Genomic DNA, 16,109 nt, shown 5'->3' on the forward strand with positions numbered 1-16,109 from the left:
TCTGCACTGTAATAATTGGTCCTATATGTGAATATAACAATTATGCGCTGACTCTATAAAGGAGTGCTACTATTTGAGCGACTGAAAAACTTCCATCACGAGCACCCTGTCGTCCATAGAGGGGTGCAGAGACAATTTTCTGTACAGTGCGTTGCAGATTCAGGCCTGCCTGGCAATCATTGACCCAAAAACAATGTACCAATATGTGCCAGTCATCCACTGCTACTGCAAGTATCTCGTAGTCACAACACATCTGGATAGAGGATGAGACACTGCCAACACTTCCTTATCCTCTTGTTAGAGAAGGAGACAGATGTCCACCTTTGCACTGTTAGTGAGGTGAATGAGCCAGAGAAAAAAGAGCAACAGGAGGCGCTATATAAATGTAATTTAATTAGATTACATCATTTTCAAATTACAAATCTCTGATTGTGGTTCTGGATTTACAAAACAAAACAAAAAACATACAATACTTTTCATGGGAAAACCTCTTTAAGCTGTAATTGTGAGTGAATTTTTTTTCTGTGCAAATTCTCTGATGTCCAGATAGAGATGACTTTTGGTTAAAATGATTCACACAGGTTTATGGAAATGGCTTCTCTCTGGTATGAACTGTTTGATAGCAAACAAGATGTGATTTACAACCTAAAACATTTCTCACATTCTGCACATCAATATGGCTTCTTTCCTGTGTGAATTCTCTGATGTCTAACAAGATATGCCTTGAGGTCAAAACATTCCCCAGATTATGAACATGAATATGGTTTCTCCCCTGTATGAATTGTTTGGTGTCCAACAAGACCTCGTTTCTGGCTAAAACACTTGCCACATTCTGAACATGAATATGGCTTCTCTCCTGTGTGAATTCTCTGATGTGTAACAAGATGTGTTTTGTGAACAAAACCTTTCCCACATTCTGAACATGAATACGGTTTCACCCCTGTATGAATTGTTTGGTGTAGAACAAGACTTCCTTTCCGGCTAAAACATTTCCCACATTCTGAACATGAAAATGGCTTCTCTCCTGTGTGAATTTTTTGATGATCAACAAGACCTGATTTATGACTAAAACTCTTGCCACATTCTGAACATATATATAGCTTCTCTCCTGTGTGAATTGCTTGGTGGTCAATAAAATGGGATTTCCGACTAAAACACATACCACATTCTGAACATGAAAATGGCTTCTCTCCTGTGTGAATTGTTTGGTGTTGAACAAGACTTCCTTTACGACTAAAATGTTTCCCACATTCTGAACAAGAAAATAGCTTCGCCCCTGTATGAATTTTTTGGTGTAGAACAAGACTTCGTTTCCAGCTAAAACATTGCCCACATTCAGAACATGAAAATAGCTTCTCCCCTGTGTGAATTTTTTGATGATCAACCAGACTTGATTTATGGCTAAAATTCTTGCCACATTCTGAACATGAATACAGCTTCTCCCCTGTATGAATTGTTTGGTGTCCAACAAGACTTCGTTTCTGGCTAAAACACTTGCCACATTCTGAACATGAATACGGCTTCTCTCCTGTGTGAATTCTCCAATGTTTAACAAGATGTGTCTTGAGGCCAAAACATTTCCCACATTCTGAACATGAATATGGCTTCTCCCCTGTATGAATTGTTTGGTGGTCAACAAGATGGGATTTCCGACTGAAACACTTACCACATTCTGAACATGAATATGGCTTCTCTCCTGTGTGAATTCTCTGATGTTCAACAAGAACTGCTTTTTTGCTGAAGCATTTTCCACATTCTGAACAGGAAAAAGGCTTCTCCACTTTATGAATTGTTTGGTGCAAAACAAGTCTTCGTTTCTGGCTAAAACACTTGCCACATTCGAAACATGAATATGGCTTCTCCTCTGTGAGAATTCTCTGATGGAGATCTTGCCTAACAGTCTGTGAAGAATCAGTAGGTAGGACGTGTATAGTAGGATCAGATGATAGATCTTTGCTGTGAAGGGCTGAGGGTATATCTGGGGTAATGACATGTTCTTCATCTTGTGTGATACCATGATCTTCTGCTTTATAATCTGTAGATATCAGATGTCCCTCTGAGCTCCTGGTACAGCCATCTGACAAGAAGAAACAGGATTTTATTATTTTTTACATAATACAGTCTTAAGGATATGTTCACATGGCTGAATTGTTCCAAACTACAAATTTCAACTTCAGTAATGTTTCCTAGCTGAAAATTTCAGCTTCTGGAATTTGAAGCTGAATTTTTCCACAGCTGTGAGACAGTATTTTTCCACCTCCCATACCCTTCAATGGGAGTTATTAAGTGAATCTAGGCTAATGCTCATTCTTTCCATTGGAGGAAAAAAACTCAGCATGTGCTTAAATTTAATGCAAATTTCCATTGCGTGAACATACCCTATACCCTAAAATAATATTTTATAAAATTTTAACATACAGACCTATATACATAGTGTAATACATGTAGCAAAATTCAATCTATAGCAAAACAGATAACATCCTAACAGTAGACCTCAGAGCATAGGCCAGAAAAGAGGACTGTGCAATAATTATAACCAAACAGGCAGAATCTAGTTGCACCTATTGGTTGGGCAGTGGGTGCTGTTCTTTAGATGTACAGCCAACACATGCTATGTCCTGACACCTGTACACACACCAGGCAGTAGAAGGTCTCCTATAAAATGGAGCTTTTCACACGTTTTCAGGTCCTCATCCAGAACTTCACTGTGGCTATCCGTCTGTGTGATGTGACTTCAAAGATGAACAGAACTACATCTGGAGGACAAGTGTAGTAAGCCTAGCGCTTGTCTGTAAGTGGTGCCTGCAGGAGCTGAGAGCAAACCCCTGTGAGAACTTGGCGACTGTCATGGTAAGGAAGGCGTTGAGCGTACCGGAGTCACAGATGTTGTTGATCTTTTGCTGCAACTAATGCCAAGTACTTGTGGCTGAACAACGTCCACCTCAGCTTTATTTGGCCACATCTATACAGGAACATGATCCGGCTGCCCTGTCCCAGGGTGGGTCAAAGTGAGGAACACAATGGGTGACTGAGTCAGTAGTCCGGGCCCCCTCTTTGGTGTTGACAATGCTATTATAGTGCTGAATTATAATAAACAAGTGTGACGTAATAGTACGGTACAGATGAGAGGAGGTTAAAGCCCTCTGATTCAGGTTTTACTTCCAGTCTGCAATAGTACCTAAAAAAACAAGCCCCATAAAATTGGGCCTCTCATGTTTAACTGGTAAGCCCAGACCCCTAATACAGCACCAGTTACACTGCCCTGATATAGACCATTTTAGCAGGATTATTCTTTTAAACCCTTCCTACCACAGCTATTCTTCTATTTCAGTTTTTTTTTACTTCCCCCCTTCCAAAAGCCATCACTTTTATTTTTCTCTTCACAGAACTTAATTTTTGCAGGACAGATTGTACTTTGTACCAATTAATATTCCATATAATGTACTGAGAAGCTGGAAAAAAATTCAAAATAGAATGAAACTAGAGAAAAATTATGTTTTTGCCACCTTTTTGGGCTTCAATTTTTTGGCGTTCGCATTGTGGCCAAAATTACATGTTGTTTGCAAGTAGGTCCTTAAATGGCGATACCAAACGTAAGTAGCTTTGGTAATATTTGAATTGAAGTCTATTGCATAATCCATTCACTTCTATTACAGACTGCCTCGCTCCTCAGTCTCTAATTGAAATATATTGAAGACAGTCCTGGGAGATTTCAATAGGCTCCTGGCTGACTTGGCAATGGAACGCCGTCCCCAGATCTAGTCACGGGGGATGATGATCCTAGCCATCATGGAAGAGTCTCAGTCAGGATTGACTGAATAATTTGGTTAATGTCCAAAATCAGCTCCTGAGCGCCCATCATGTTTAAAGATCCGACATCTGCCGTAATAGTATGATGGGAAAGCTAAAGATTCCGATGTGAAATGAGTCCTGTAAGTCCGTGCCAGAGAAATATAATCCATGACTGACTCATTACAGCCAACTAAGTGACACAATACTTTAGATTTCATAAACTTTCGGGTCTAAGAGCTCTGTGAGGATAAAAGAGTCAGCAACAGAAAAGATCAACCAAGAAGATATTTCCCACATTTACAATATTGGGATCAATCTCATCAAGTGATCTGGATCTTTCCCTAATTCTGTACAAGAAGGCAGAATGCAAGGAAACACTGTATGATAGTATTCACATTACACAGAGCTTATAAATTCTACATATATTTGTTGCAAAGAACGAGGAGAATCTGAGACTCTTCTCTGCTTTATATAGTGGTGACTCCTCACCTAGGCGGTTCCCTGTAGCAATGTCCTCCTCACACTCCTCATCACCACTCACATAGGGATCTTCTTCTATCTTTACATCTATAGCATTAATATTGTCCAGAGCTTTTTCGTCATTCAAAATCTGTGAAACAAATATAAAGAAAACAGGAGGAGAAGTTATTGAATATACAGCAGGAATTATCTGAGAACCAGGACATAAGTATTAGATGACGGCTCAAAGACAACCACAAGACCCTCATACACATGTATACTCAGCGTGGCTAGACCTGCTTCAGGTTGTATCAAGGGAGGAGATCAGATTCATCAAGATACATCCGGGGTTGTTTGTCTCATGGGAAATAAAGGATCAGATCGGTAGAAATCCAACCTGATGGTTCCTTATTCCAACCAGCAGTCTCCATAGCCAGAAGATTGTGAGAAGATCCAGACAACATGTAATGTCTATGGTCAGCTTTATCCTCCATCTCCACCTCTCATTACACAAGTATAAACATCTAATACTGCTGGATAACCCAAGACTGACCACAAGGACTTCACAGCCCGTCTACACATCACAGGGAATATCTCCATCTACCTGATCATCCTGTGGAAGAAGAGGACGGGGACATCTCTCCGGTGTTGTCCTCTTACTGGATCTACCTGTAGGAAACACAGACAGGGACTAAATTCATTCTGTACATACAAATAATGGAAGTCCATGTGTATATAGTCATGTCTATTACCTGCTGATGTGAGGGGCTGGTGGTCCTCCATCATCACCTCCTTGTACAGATCCTTGTGTCCTTCTAAATACTCCCACTCCTCCATGGAGAAATAGACAGCGACATCCTGACACCTTATAGGAACCTGACAACACAATGATACAGTCATCACCCCGACCCCTCCAGTTACCGTATAATGTCCCAGCATTCCCAGCAGTGTCACCTCTCCAATCAGCAGCTCCAGCATCTTGTTGGTGAGTTCTAGGATCTTCTGTCCATTGATCTCCTTCTGTATCAGGGGGTGAGGTGGAGGCACCGGGAATAGGCTCAGACTTCCTCTCCATCCATCAAATACAAGGGTCTGACAGCGCCCACTAGAGGTCTTCTTCACTACTGTGTAATCCTGGTTATGGGGAGACACATTAATAAATCTCACTACATACATGTCCAGAGTCCATCACCTCTCCAGTCATATCATCTGTTATTACTATAGATAAGAATGATGTAATGATGACATCATCAGAATCTCTCACCTCTCCAGTAAGCTGGTAGATGATCTCTAGGGTGAGATTTAATAGACTTTCCGCCATCTTGCTCCTGTCTCTTTCCATCCTTGATGGATCAATCAGGAATATTCTCTTATAAAGAAGATACTGAGAGGATTCTATATTGTAGGAACCTGAATGGAGAGAAGATGAGACAATGTAAAAACCTCACAAGATCCTGTGTATTATAGATATATAGTCCTAGCAGCCCTGACTGTGTCATACACTATGTATTATAGATATATAGTCCTAGGAGCCCTGACAGTGTCATACACTCTGTATTATAGATATATAGTCCTAGGAGCCCTGACAGTGTCATACACTCTGTATTATAGATATATAGTCCTAGGAGCCCTGACAGTGTTATACAATATGGTTCAAGCCTATTTAAAATGTGGATGGTACCGAACTTGTTCAACTTTAAACAAATCTGAGACCTGAACCACCCGGATCCGAAATGAATGTTGAGAAACTCCCCATCTGTACTCATGAAATAACTGTGATTAATCACATATTTGGAAAACTGAATTACATGTCACTAGCCACACCCGGGTCTGATTACTGCCAATCCTGTAGAGAAATCACTTATATAGAACCTGTCTGACCACATGTAGTAGTCTAAAACATCTCAAAAAGCAACACATTACGCTATGATCTGAAGAAATTCATGAACAGATGAGAAACCAAGTCATTGACAACTACCAGCCTGGAAAAAGTAATAGAACCATTTATAATGCTCCAGTGAACCACAATGACGTTAGGTTCACAACTGTGTTCGGGTTTATGTTCTTCAGGACTTCTTGGGGACTCAAAAAACTGGAGCCCTATCTGCTTAAAAAGTGGTTACCTACCGAAACCTGCGGACCCCAATGACTATCAGTATAAAATTGGTGGAGAGTCCTGCTTTAAGGACTTTTCTTTCCACATATTTTATTTTAGTCCTTAAACGCTAGTGTGCACTGAGCCTTGGTGGTTATAGTGAGATGGTCTGGGGCGGCAATTCTGCAAAGAAAAGAAGGCAAAAATTTCTCCACAGGATGTGAAAGACTCATTGCCGGTTACAGCAATCGCCAAGGTGGTACAAACAGTTATTAGGTTTAGGGGAGTTTCTTTCTCACACAGGCCCAGGCTGGTATGGATAACTTCTTCTCTTACTAAATAAGAGAAATAATTGTATAATTATTACCTGCACAACCATAATGAACGATAATAAAACTATCACATTATCATCCAGCAAAGGGAAAAATTATTAAAAACCAACAACAAAAACTGAAACAAAACCTCGTCTGTACCTGAAGAAGAGACCAATGAAAACTACAAGTCCTCCCGCACACCCCGAGCCCTCGCACCTTTCTGGGGAAAGAGAAAGATGAAAGTTCGGGCTCAGAATACGGCGAGACCAGAAGAAATGATTCAGTATGTTCTTTCTAGTGTAGAAGTAATAAAACCTAAACCCTGTATAAATGTGGTATTAGTGTAAACATAGCGACCTGTAGAATAAAGCCATCATGTGATTTATACTGTAGGGTGAAGGCCCCGACTACTATTTACCTCTATGGGAGGGATGGAAACAGCCCAGAACAACCTCAGACGGCAAAAGACACAAATATTGTCATCTCAGCCATGGAAGGAACAGCCGAGTCCTGAGACAACGAGAATCACCGGAATACACAAAATATACAATTAAATACTGACACTGTCTGGAGAATTTTTACAATTATAATATAAATATCTGGTAATAAAGGGGTTAATAAAAAAAATGTGTTTACCACACAAATCCTGTCAGGTCTGTGAGTGACCATCTACCTCCTCCTGTACAGTAACCGTGGTTATAGGACCTGTGATGATGTCACCTGTGAGGGAGGAGTCAGCGAATCACATGATCAGGCTCGTTTGTTATGGTAAAGCTAGATACTATACTCGGTGAGGACCTTCTGACGTCATAAGGTCACGTGACAGGGTAGGCGTGTCTTTACTAGTAAATTGATTCTTCCAGAAGAAAAGAATTGTAATTCCGTGCAGTGGAGGAACCTGGAGAGATATGGGGTGCAGGGTGTAGTGTATGTGAGGGAGAGAAATGGGGTGCTTGGGGAACTGTGCGAGGGGGAGATGTGGGGTGCATGGTGAATTGTGGTGGGGAGGCATGGGGTGCAGGGTGAACTGTGGTGGGGAGGCATGGGGTGCAGGGTGAACTGTGCGAGGGGGAGATATGGGGTGCATGGTGAATTGTGGTGGGGAGGCATGGGGTGCAGGGTGAACTGTGGTGGGGGAGATATAGGGTGCATGGTGAACTGTGCGAGGGGGAGATATGGGGTGCATGGTGAATTGTGGTGGGGAGGCATGGGGTGCAGGGTGAATTGTGGGGAGGCATGGGGTGCAGGGTGAACTGTGTGAGGGGGAGATGTGGGGTGCAGGGTGAATTGTGGTGGGGAGGCATGGGGTGCAGGGTGACCTGTGCGAGGGGGAGATTTGGGGTGCATGGTGAACTGTGCGGGGGGAGATATGGGGTGCATGGTGAATTGTGGTGGGGAGGCATGGGGTGCAGGGTGAATTGTGGGGAGGCATGGGGTGCAGGGTGAACTGTGCAGGGGGAGATATGGGGTGCATGGTGAACTGTGCGAGGGGGAGATTTGGGGTGCATGGTGAACTGTGCGGGGGGAGATATGGGGTGCAGGGTGAATTGTGGGGAGGCATGGGGTGCAGGGTGAACTGTGCGAGGGGGAGATATGGGGTGCATGGTGAATTGTGGTGGGGAGGCATGGGGTGCAGGGTGAATTGTGGGGAGGCATGGGGTGCAGGGTGAACTGTGCAGGGGGAGATATGGGGTGCATGGTGAACTGCGAGGGGGAGATGTGGGGTGCATGGTGAATTGTGGTGGGGAGGCATGGGGTGCAGGGTGAATTGTGGGGAGGCATGGGGTGCAGGGTGAACTGTGCAAGGGGGAGATGTGGGGTGCATGGTGAATTGTGGTGGGGAGGCATGGGGTGCAGGGTGAATTGTGGGGAGACATGGGGTGCAGAGTGAACTGTGTGAGGGGGAGGCATGGGGTGCAGGGTGAATTATGGTGGGGAGGCATGGGGTGCAGGGTGAACTGTGCGAGGGGGAGATGTGGGGTGCATGGTGAACTGTGCGGGGGGAGATATGGGGTGCATGGTGAATTGTGGTGGGGAGGCATGGAGTGCAGGGTGAATTGTGGGGAGGCATGGGGTGCAGGGTGAACTGTGCAGGGGGAGATATGGGGTGCATGGTGAACTGTGCGAGGTGGAGATGTGGGGTGCATGGTGAATTGTGGTGGGGAGGCATGGGGTGCAGGGTGAACTGTGCGAGGGGGAGATGGGTGCAGGGTGAACTGTGGTGGGGAGGCATGGGGGGCAGGGTGAACTGTGCGAGGGGGAGATGTGGGGTGCATGGTGAACTGTGCGGGGGGAGATATGGGGTGAATTGTGGTGGGGAGGCATGGGGTGCATGGTGAATTGTGGGGAGGCATGGGGTGCAGGGTGAACTGTGCGAGGGGGAGATGTGGGGTGCATGGTGAACTGTGCCGGAAAAGATCAGGATCGGAATTCCGTGATTGTGAAATTTATTTGATCGCCGATCGGAATCCGAACATTTCCGATCCCAACCCTAACTGTTAGTCTTATGTGTATGTCTTTTTATTGCATATTTTTTCTTTTTCTTTTTTTTTTGAATAAATTCTTTATTTATAACACAAAATAAATACATGAAAAAAAACGAGTGAAAACATCACTCAACAAAATACAAAGACGAAATGGGGCCAGAGTAACAGCAAAGGGCCAGCGACATAATAATACAAGGCGAGCAGTACAGGAACAGGGCATCTCAAGTACAGACATGTAAAGGGAAGTCCCATAATGTCTTTGTACGACTGAGACCCCTGGAAAAGGATCCAAGGTGTCCAAGCCTTCATGAACGCTTCACGCTGTGAGGTCCTCCATACACTGAATGTCCTACACTTTTCGGAGCCAGTGGCGGAGAGAGGGTGGATTGGGGGACTTCCAGAGAGCCAGGATGCAAGCTCTGGCAGCATTGATCATGTGCCTTATCGCCGATTTACGGTAGGAAAGAAAGCCGGTGTATGGGGAAGCATAGTCTGAAAGATTTGGGAGAGGAAACGGTGGACACCATCCCAGAAATCCCTCAACGCAGAACAGCTACAGAAAATGTGTAAAACCTTCCCCTCCTCCAAGCCACAGCACCAACACAATGGAGAGGAAGACGGGAAGAGCCTGTGTAACTTAGATTGGACATGATACCATCTAGTAAGGATCTTGTAGCCCGCCTCCTGATATTTTTTTTTTTTTCTAGAGTGTGAGCCCCACATAGGGCTCACAATGTACATTTTTTTCCCCTGCCTCCTGATATTTACATGCCACTGAGCTCTTGTGAGCAAGCTCCAAAATCTAACGCAGTTCGAGTCTGAGAAGGACAAGTTAAAGAGGACCTTTCATCAGATTGGGCAAGGCAGTTCTATATACTGCTGGAAAGCCGACAGTGCGCTGAATTCAGCGCACTATGTGCTTTCCCGATCTGTGCCCCGGGTAAAGCTCTATCGGTACCGTAGCGCTTTACAGTCAGAAGGGCATTTCTGACAGCCTGTCAGGGACGCCCTTCTTCACAGCAGCGCTTATTGCATTGCACAGTGTGAGCGAGGAGGAACGCCCCCTCCCTCTGCTCACAGTGCTTGTCCGTAGACAAGTATTATCAGGAGGCGAGGGGGCGTTCTTCCCCACTCACACTGCACAGCGCGATAGGCGCTGCTGTGAAGAAGGGCGTCCCTGACAGACTGTCAGAAATGCTCTTCTGACTGTAAAGTGCTACGGTACCGGGACTGATAGCGCTTTACCCAGGGCACAGATCGGGAAAGCAGATAGTGCGTTGAATTCAGCGCACTGTCGGCTTTCCAGCAGTATATAGAACTGCCTGTGCCCAATCTGATGAAAGGTCCTCTTTAACTTGTCCTTCTCAGACTCGAACTGCGTTAGATTTTGGAGCTTAGACCACCGTTTCAGGTCAGACCGGATTACGCAAAGCAGGTACAAATAGTTCTTGGAGAAGAGGTCACCTGGGTCCCCGGAGATCCACACCCTGAGGTACTGAATGGTCGACTGGGACCACCACCTATCGGAAAAGGGGAAGACAAAACCCCATTGACCCTGGTGAACGCTGAGAGGTTGGAATATAAAGAAGAAATCCAAGATCTCATAACCGGGCCTAGACCAATGTGTTCCAGAACCCCAAAAAGAAAGGGCCAACCAACCCGGTCAAATGCCTTCTCCGAATCAGTGGAGAGAAGGCAGAGCGGGAGGTCACGGGAACGGGCAAAATGGACAGTATTGATGACCTTTATGGTATTGTCCCTTGCCTCCCGAGAGGAGATGAATCCAACTTGGTCTGGGTGCAGCAGGTCAAGGAGGAGGGGAGCCAACCTCGTAACCAGAACCTTGGAGAAAAGCTTCAAATCAACGTTAAGGAGGGAAATTGGCCTATAGCTCGAGCATAGCTTAGAATCCTTCCCCTCTTTGTGTATGACTGCGATGTGAGCTCTAGTCAAGTCCGAGGGAAGGGAGCCACCCTCCGATAGTGAATCGAGGGCACGAGTCAGGGGGCCCAACAAAACTGATGAGAATTTCTTATAATGGGAAGCAGGGAGGCCGTCGGGACCGGGAGCTTTGCTGGGTTGCATCGTTTTAAGAGACTGCGCGACCTCATCCCCAGTATTAGGCGATTCCAACGTGGCCAAAACCTCGTCAGAAAGACGAGGCAGATCCAAAGCCCTGAGGTATTGTTTAATGGCCGGTAATAATGAGGGGGTGGGGGAGGACACGGAGGAGGGAGAGAGATTATACAGCTGGCGATAGAAACTAGCAAACTCTTCCGCAATATGACTCGGATCCGTGAGGCACGCATCCGACGCCCCAGTAACAGACAGAACATAATTACGGGAATGTTGTTCCTGGAGGGACCTGGCTAAAAAGCGGCTACACTTGTTCCCGAACTCGTAAAAATGACGACGGCCCCTAGCTAAAAGGCATCTAGTCCTGATGTCAAGGCGCTCCCGCAATCTCTTACAAGCCAGGAGAAGAGCAGAGCGGGCATCCTCGGCATGTGAACGTTTGTGCGTCTGCTCCAGGGTGACCACGTCAGCAATCAGAGCCGCAATCTCGTGGGAGCTGTCTTTCTTCAAACGAGTGCCATGCTGGACAAACACCCCCCTGATCACACATTTGTGCACAGCCCAGAGCGTAACCGGGGAGACATCGGTCGTGTTATTCACCTGAAAGTAAAAGTCAAGGGCAGAGGAGACAGCTAGAGAGATTGGAATATCCTGCAGGAGCGACTCATTAAGGCGCCACTGCCAGGTCCGAGGTCTCGCGGAGGGGGATGTAAGTACTGCATGGACCATAATGTGGTCAGCATAGGTGATAGGGTCGATCACCAAACCACGTAGCAAGGGGACATCCGCACGTCTGACAAAGAAGTAGTCCAACCTGGAGTAGACATCACGGGGATGGGAATAGAAAGAGTAGTCGCTAGCTTCCGGGTGGACCATACGCCAGACGTCAATCAGTTGGTGGGAGTGGAGGAGCCTACGAACCTGGCGAAGGACCCGGGCCAGCATGTATGACAGTCTTCTGGAGACATCAACAGATGGATCCAAGGCTAGATTGAAGTCTCCTCCCACCAAGAGAGTGCCCTCAGTAAAGTCCGCCAACTTGTCCAGGATACGCTCTAGGGTACCAACCTGGTTGGAGTTAGGAACATACAAATTAGCAAGGGTGAACATGGTGCCAGCCAACTCCCCCTTAATAAAGAGGAATCTGCCCGAACCATCCGACAGGGGCGGCTCTAAATTTCCAAGCAACAGAACGGCCAATCAAGATGCTAACCCCCCCCCCCCACCCCCGGACTTGGACTCAGAAAATCAACTATGGTATGCATCGGGGTATCTCGGGGAAGAGAAGGAGGAAGCCGCCCCCTCTCGGAAATGCGTCTCCTGCACAAACGTCACATTAGCCCTCTTACTCCAGAGCAAGTGAAGAAGAGAGGATCTCTTCTCAGGGTATTGATCCCGTTAGCATTAATAGAGGAAAACACCAGGGTGTTCATGACTGGGAATCGAGGGCCCCCCTATGGGAAGGAAGGGAAAGGAAAGAGAAAGAAAAAAAAGGGGGGGGGGAGAGAAACACACAAAATCAAAGGAAACAAGTAAAACTAATCACCTCCAGCCAAGCTAATCTCAGAACGGGCAGCAGACTAGAACCGTGCCCAGCTAATCCAGGCACGGAAAACACCAAACAGTGGGAAAACCCACTAATGCAGGTCTCAGAGGCACACCGCAGTATACGCTCAGAGAGCTTACATATTTTTTCTTTTTTATTGAGTACTTTATTGTGTATATTAAATCTTTCGATTTGATTCAGGAGTCTTGAAGGACTTACCCAATGGCAAAGCCTCTGGTCCAGATGGTCTTATTTATTTTTACCATAAAAGCTTCAAGGAAGAATTGCTCCCTCATGTGAGAAGGTTGTTCTTTTCTTTCATAGCTGGCCACCTGATTCCGTCCACAATGCTCCACTCACAAATTACCTTACTACCCAAGCAAAACAAAGACCTGCAGGAGTGCTCAAATTATAGACCCAGAGCCATACTAAACTCAAAGCAATTCTTGAAAATTCTGAGACGGAACATGATACCAAGAGACGTTGGAAGATCAATAAAATGATAACTTCCCCTTTTATGATTTTATACACTATGCTCCACTAGCCCTCCTCCTATAATTCTATAAACTGTCCTCCAGTAGTCCTCCTCCTATAATTTTATATACTGTGCTCCACTAGTCCTCCTCCTATAATTCTATAAACTGTGCTCCATTAGTTCTCCGCCTATAATTCTATAAACTGTGCTCCACTAGTCCTCTCCTATAATTCTATAAACTGTGCCCCACTACTCCTCCTATAATTCTATAAACTGTGCTCCACTACTCCTCCTATAATTCTATAAACTGTGCTCCACTAGTCCTCCTTTTATATTTCAATAAACTGTGTACCTGTGTGTACTGATATGTGCCAGTCACTCAAGTTTATTAGGGTGCATTCACACTGAATATACGCTCACTGATTCTGAACGTGTAACTCATTCTGAATCAGCGGCGTTAAAACAGATCCCATTGCTTTCTATGGGAGTTGGCATACGTCCACGCATGTGATACGCGCGTATCACATTGAAAGCAATAGGGAAAAAAGCAGCCCATTCATTTCTATGGGGAGTGCACGAATGCCAGCTCCCATAGAAAGCAATGGGATCTGTTTTAACGCCGCTGATTCGGAACGAGTTACACGTTCAGAATCAGCGAGCGTATACTCCGTGTGAATACACCCTTAGAGTCACAAAATATCTGACTAAGGGGAATCCATGTACAGACAGACAGCGATCCAACTTTGCACTTTTACTAGGTAGACGAGTAAGTGATAAACAGACATCAGGGGGCACTATATATTATATATTTTAATCATTATCTTACATCATTTTACAAAATCTCAGATTTTGGTTCTAGATTTCAAAAAGTACAACACTTTTTTCGTGGGACAACCTCTTAAAACTGTAATTGTTGGTGAATTTTTTTTTCACATTCTAGATATGAAAATGTTTATATTTGTGCAAGTTCTCTGATGTGTAATTAGCGATGACGTTTGGTTAAAACATTTCCCACATTTTGAACATGAATATGGCTTCTCTCCTGTGTGAATTCTCTGATGTTTAACAAGACTTGATTTATCTGAAAAACATTTGTCACATTCTGAACATGAATATGGCTTCTCCCCTGTGTGAACTGCTTGGTGTTCAAGAAGACTCTTTTTATGAGAATAACATTTTCCACATTCTGAACATGAAAATGGTTTCCATCCCGTGTGAATTCTGTGATGTCTAACAAGATCTGATTTCTGGCTAAAACATTTGCCACATTCTGAACACAAAAATGGCTTCTCTCCTGTGTGAATTGTTTTATGTTTAGCAAGACTTGATTTATCTGAAAAACATTTCTCACATTCTGAACATGAATAAGGCTTCTCTCCTGTGTGAATTCTTTGATGTTTAACAAGACCTGATTTATCTGTAAAACATTTGTCACATTCTGAACATGAATATGGCTTATCTCCTGTGTGAATTCCCTCATGTCTAAGAAGATGCGATTTGCGAGTAAAAGATTTCTCACATTCTGAACATGAAAATATTTTTTCTCCTGTGTGAATTTTTTTGTGAAATACAAGACTTTGTTTATATACAAAACATTTCCCACATTCTGAACATGCAAATGGCTTCTCCCCTTTGTGAATTCTCTGATGTAGTTTTTTTCTTTCAGAATGCGATGACTGGACGTGTATAATAGGAGCAGTTGATAGATCTTTGCTGTGAAGGGCTGAGGGTATATCTGGGGTAATGACATGTTCTTCATATGGATCTTGTGTGATACCATGATCCTCTGCTTTATAATCTGTAGATATCAGGTGTCCCTCTGAGCTCCTGGTACAGTCACCTGATGAGAACAAAATTGATTTTACTAGCTTTACATAATACAATTTTAAGGCTAAGTTCACATGGCTAGATTGTGCCTAGCTAAAAAATGAAAGCAGAATTTTTCCACTTGAACGAATTCCACACAAGTCAGGCAGTATTTTTCTGCTTACCATTCCTAAAATGGGAATTATCAGGCAAAATCCTCCTGAAGATCCAGAATGACACTTACTGTTTTCACTACAGGAAAAAATCTGTATCTGCCTCAGACGCAGTGTAAAATTCCGTCGTGAACATATCCTTAACATTTTAGTAACAGTTTGTAAAATTTCTATATGTTCATTTTCATATATACTTTAAGTCATGTATCAAATTCATAAGACAGTGGAGAAATAAGACATGAACCTCACATCCCAATATTATACATTGATCTAATGCTAATGAAGAAAATCTACAAAAATTAACACGAGGTTCTTAGTACACATATTGATGAAGGTGCCCACTATCAAAATTCAATATACAGCTAACATAGTGGTGGTAAAACAGATAACAATCTCGAAATAGACCTTGGTGCATTGACCAATAGATCATGATGTTCGGCCACCAGACTGTTCTCCTCCAGTTTCCCACTTGTGTGGTGAGGCCAGCATCTTCATCGGTCCATGTTGCAGTGTGCCGGTCACCACTCTGTTCTAGAGAAATGCTCAGTGTAGGATCATAAAGGATCCTGTGAGTCAATGCTATTAGGGGGTGTCCGTCTCACACACTCCCTGGTTTCCTGCTGATACTCCAGTTTTCCCCACACTCCAAAGACATACTGATGGCGAATGTAGATTACGAGACAGTGATTGACAATGTCCGTTAATCTGTCCAGCTTCTATGTTGAGGTCAGTTCTAGCCTGGACCTGGGTTATGCTGTAGATATAATTTATCTGGAGTTTTCGAAGGCTTTTGATTCTGTGCCATATAAGGTTAGTAGATAAAAAGAGAATACTCGTACAGCCGGCACATGCTACGTCCTGATATCTGTACACACATCAGGCAGTAG

At 44.3% G+C, this 16,109-nt stretch overlaps 1 pseudogene; it reads right to left on the reverse strand.

The window, feature by feature from the left end:
• Positions 1-638: 638 nt before the first annotated feature.
• The window catches only part of LOC142188928 (uncharacterized), a 50,685-nt pseudogene continuing 35,214 nt past the window's right edge, over positions 639-16,109 (reverse strand).

The sequence above is a fragment of the Leptodactylus fuscus genome, chromosome 1 (genome assembly GCF_031893055.1).
Source record: "Leptodactylus fuscus isolate aLepFus1 chromosome 1, aLepFus1.hap2, whole genome shotgun sequence".
In the NCBI taxonomy this organism is placed as follows: domain Eukaryota; kingdom Metazoa; phylum Chordata; class Amphibia; order Anura; family Leptodactylidae; genus Leptodactylus; species Leptodactylus fuscus.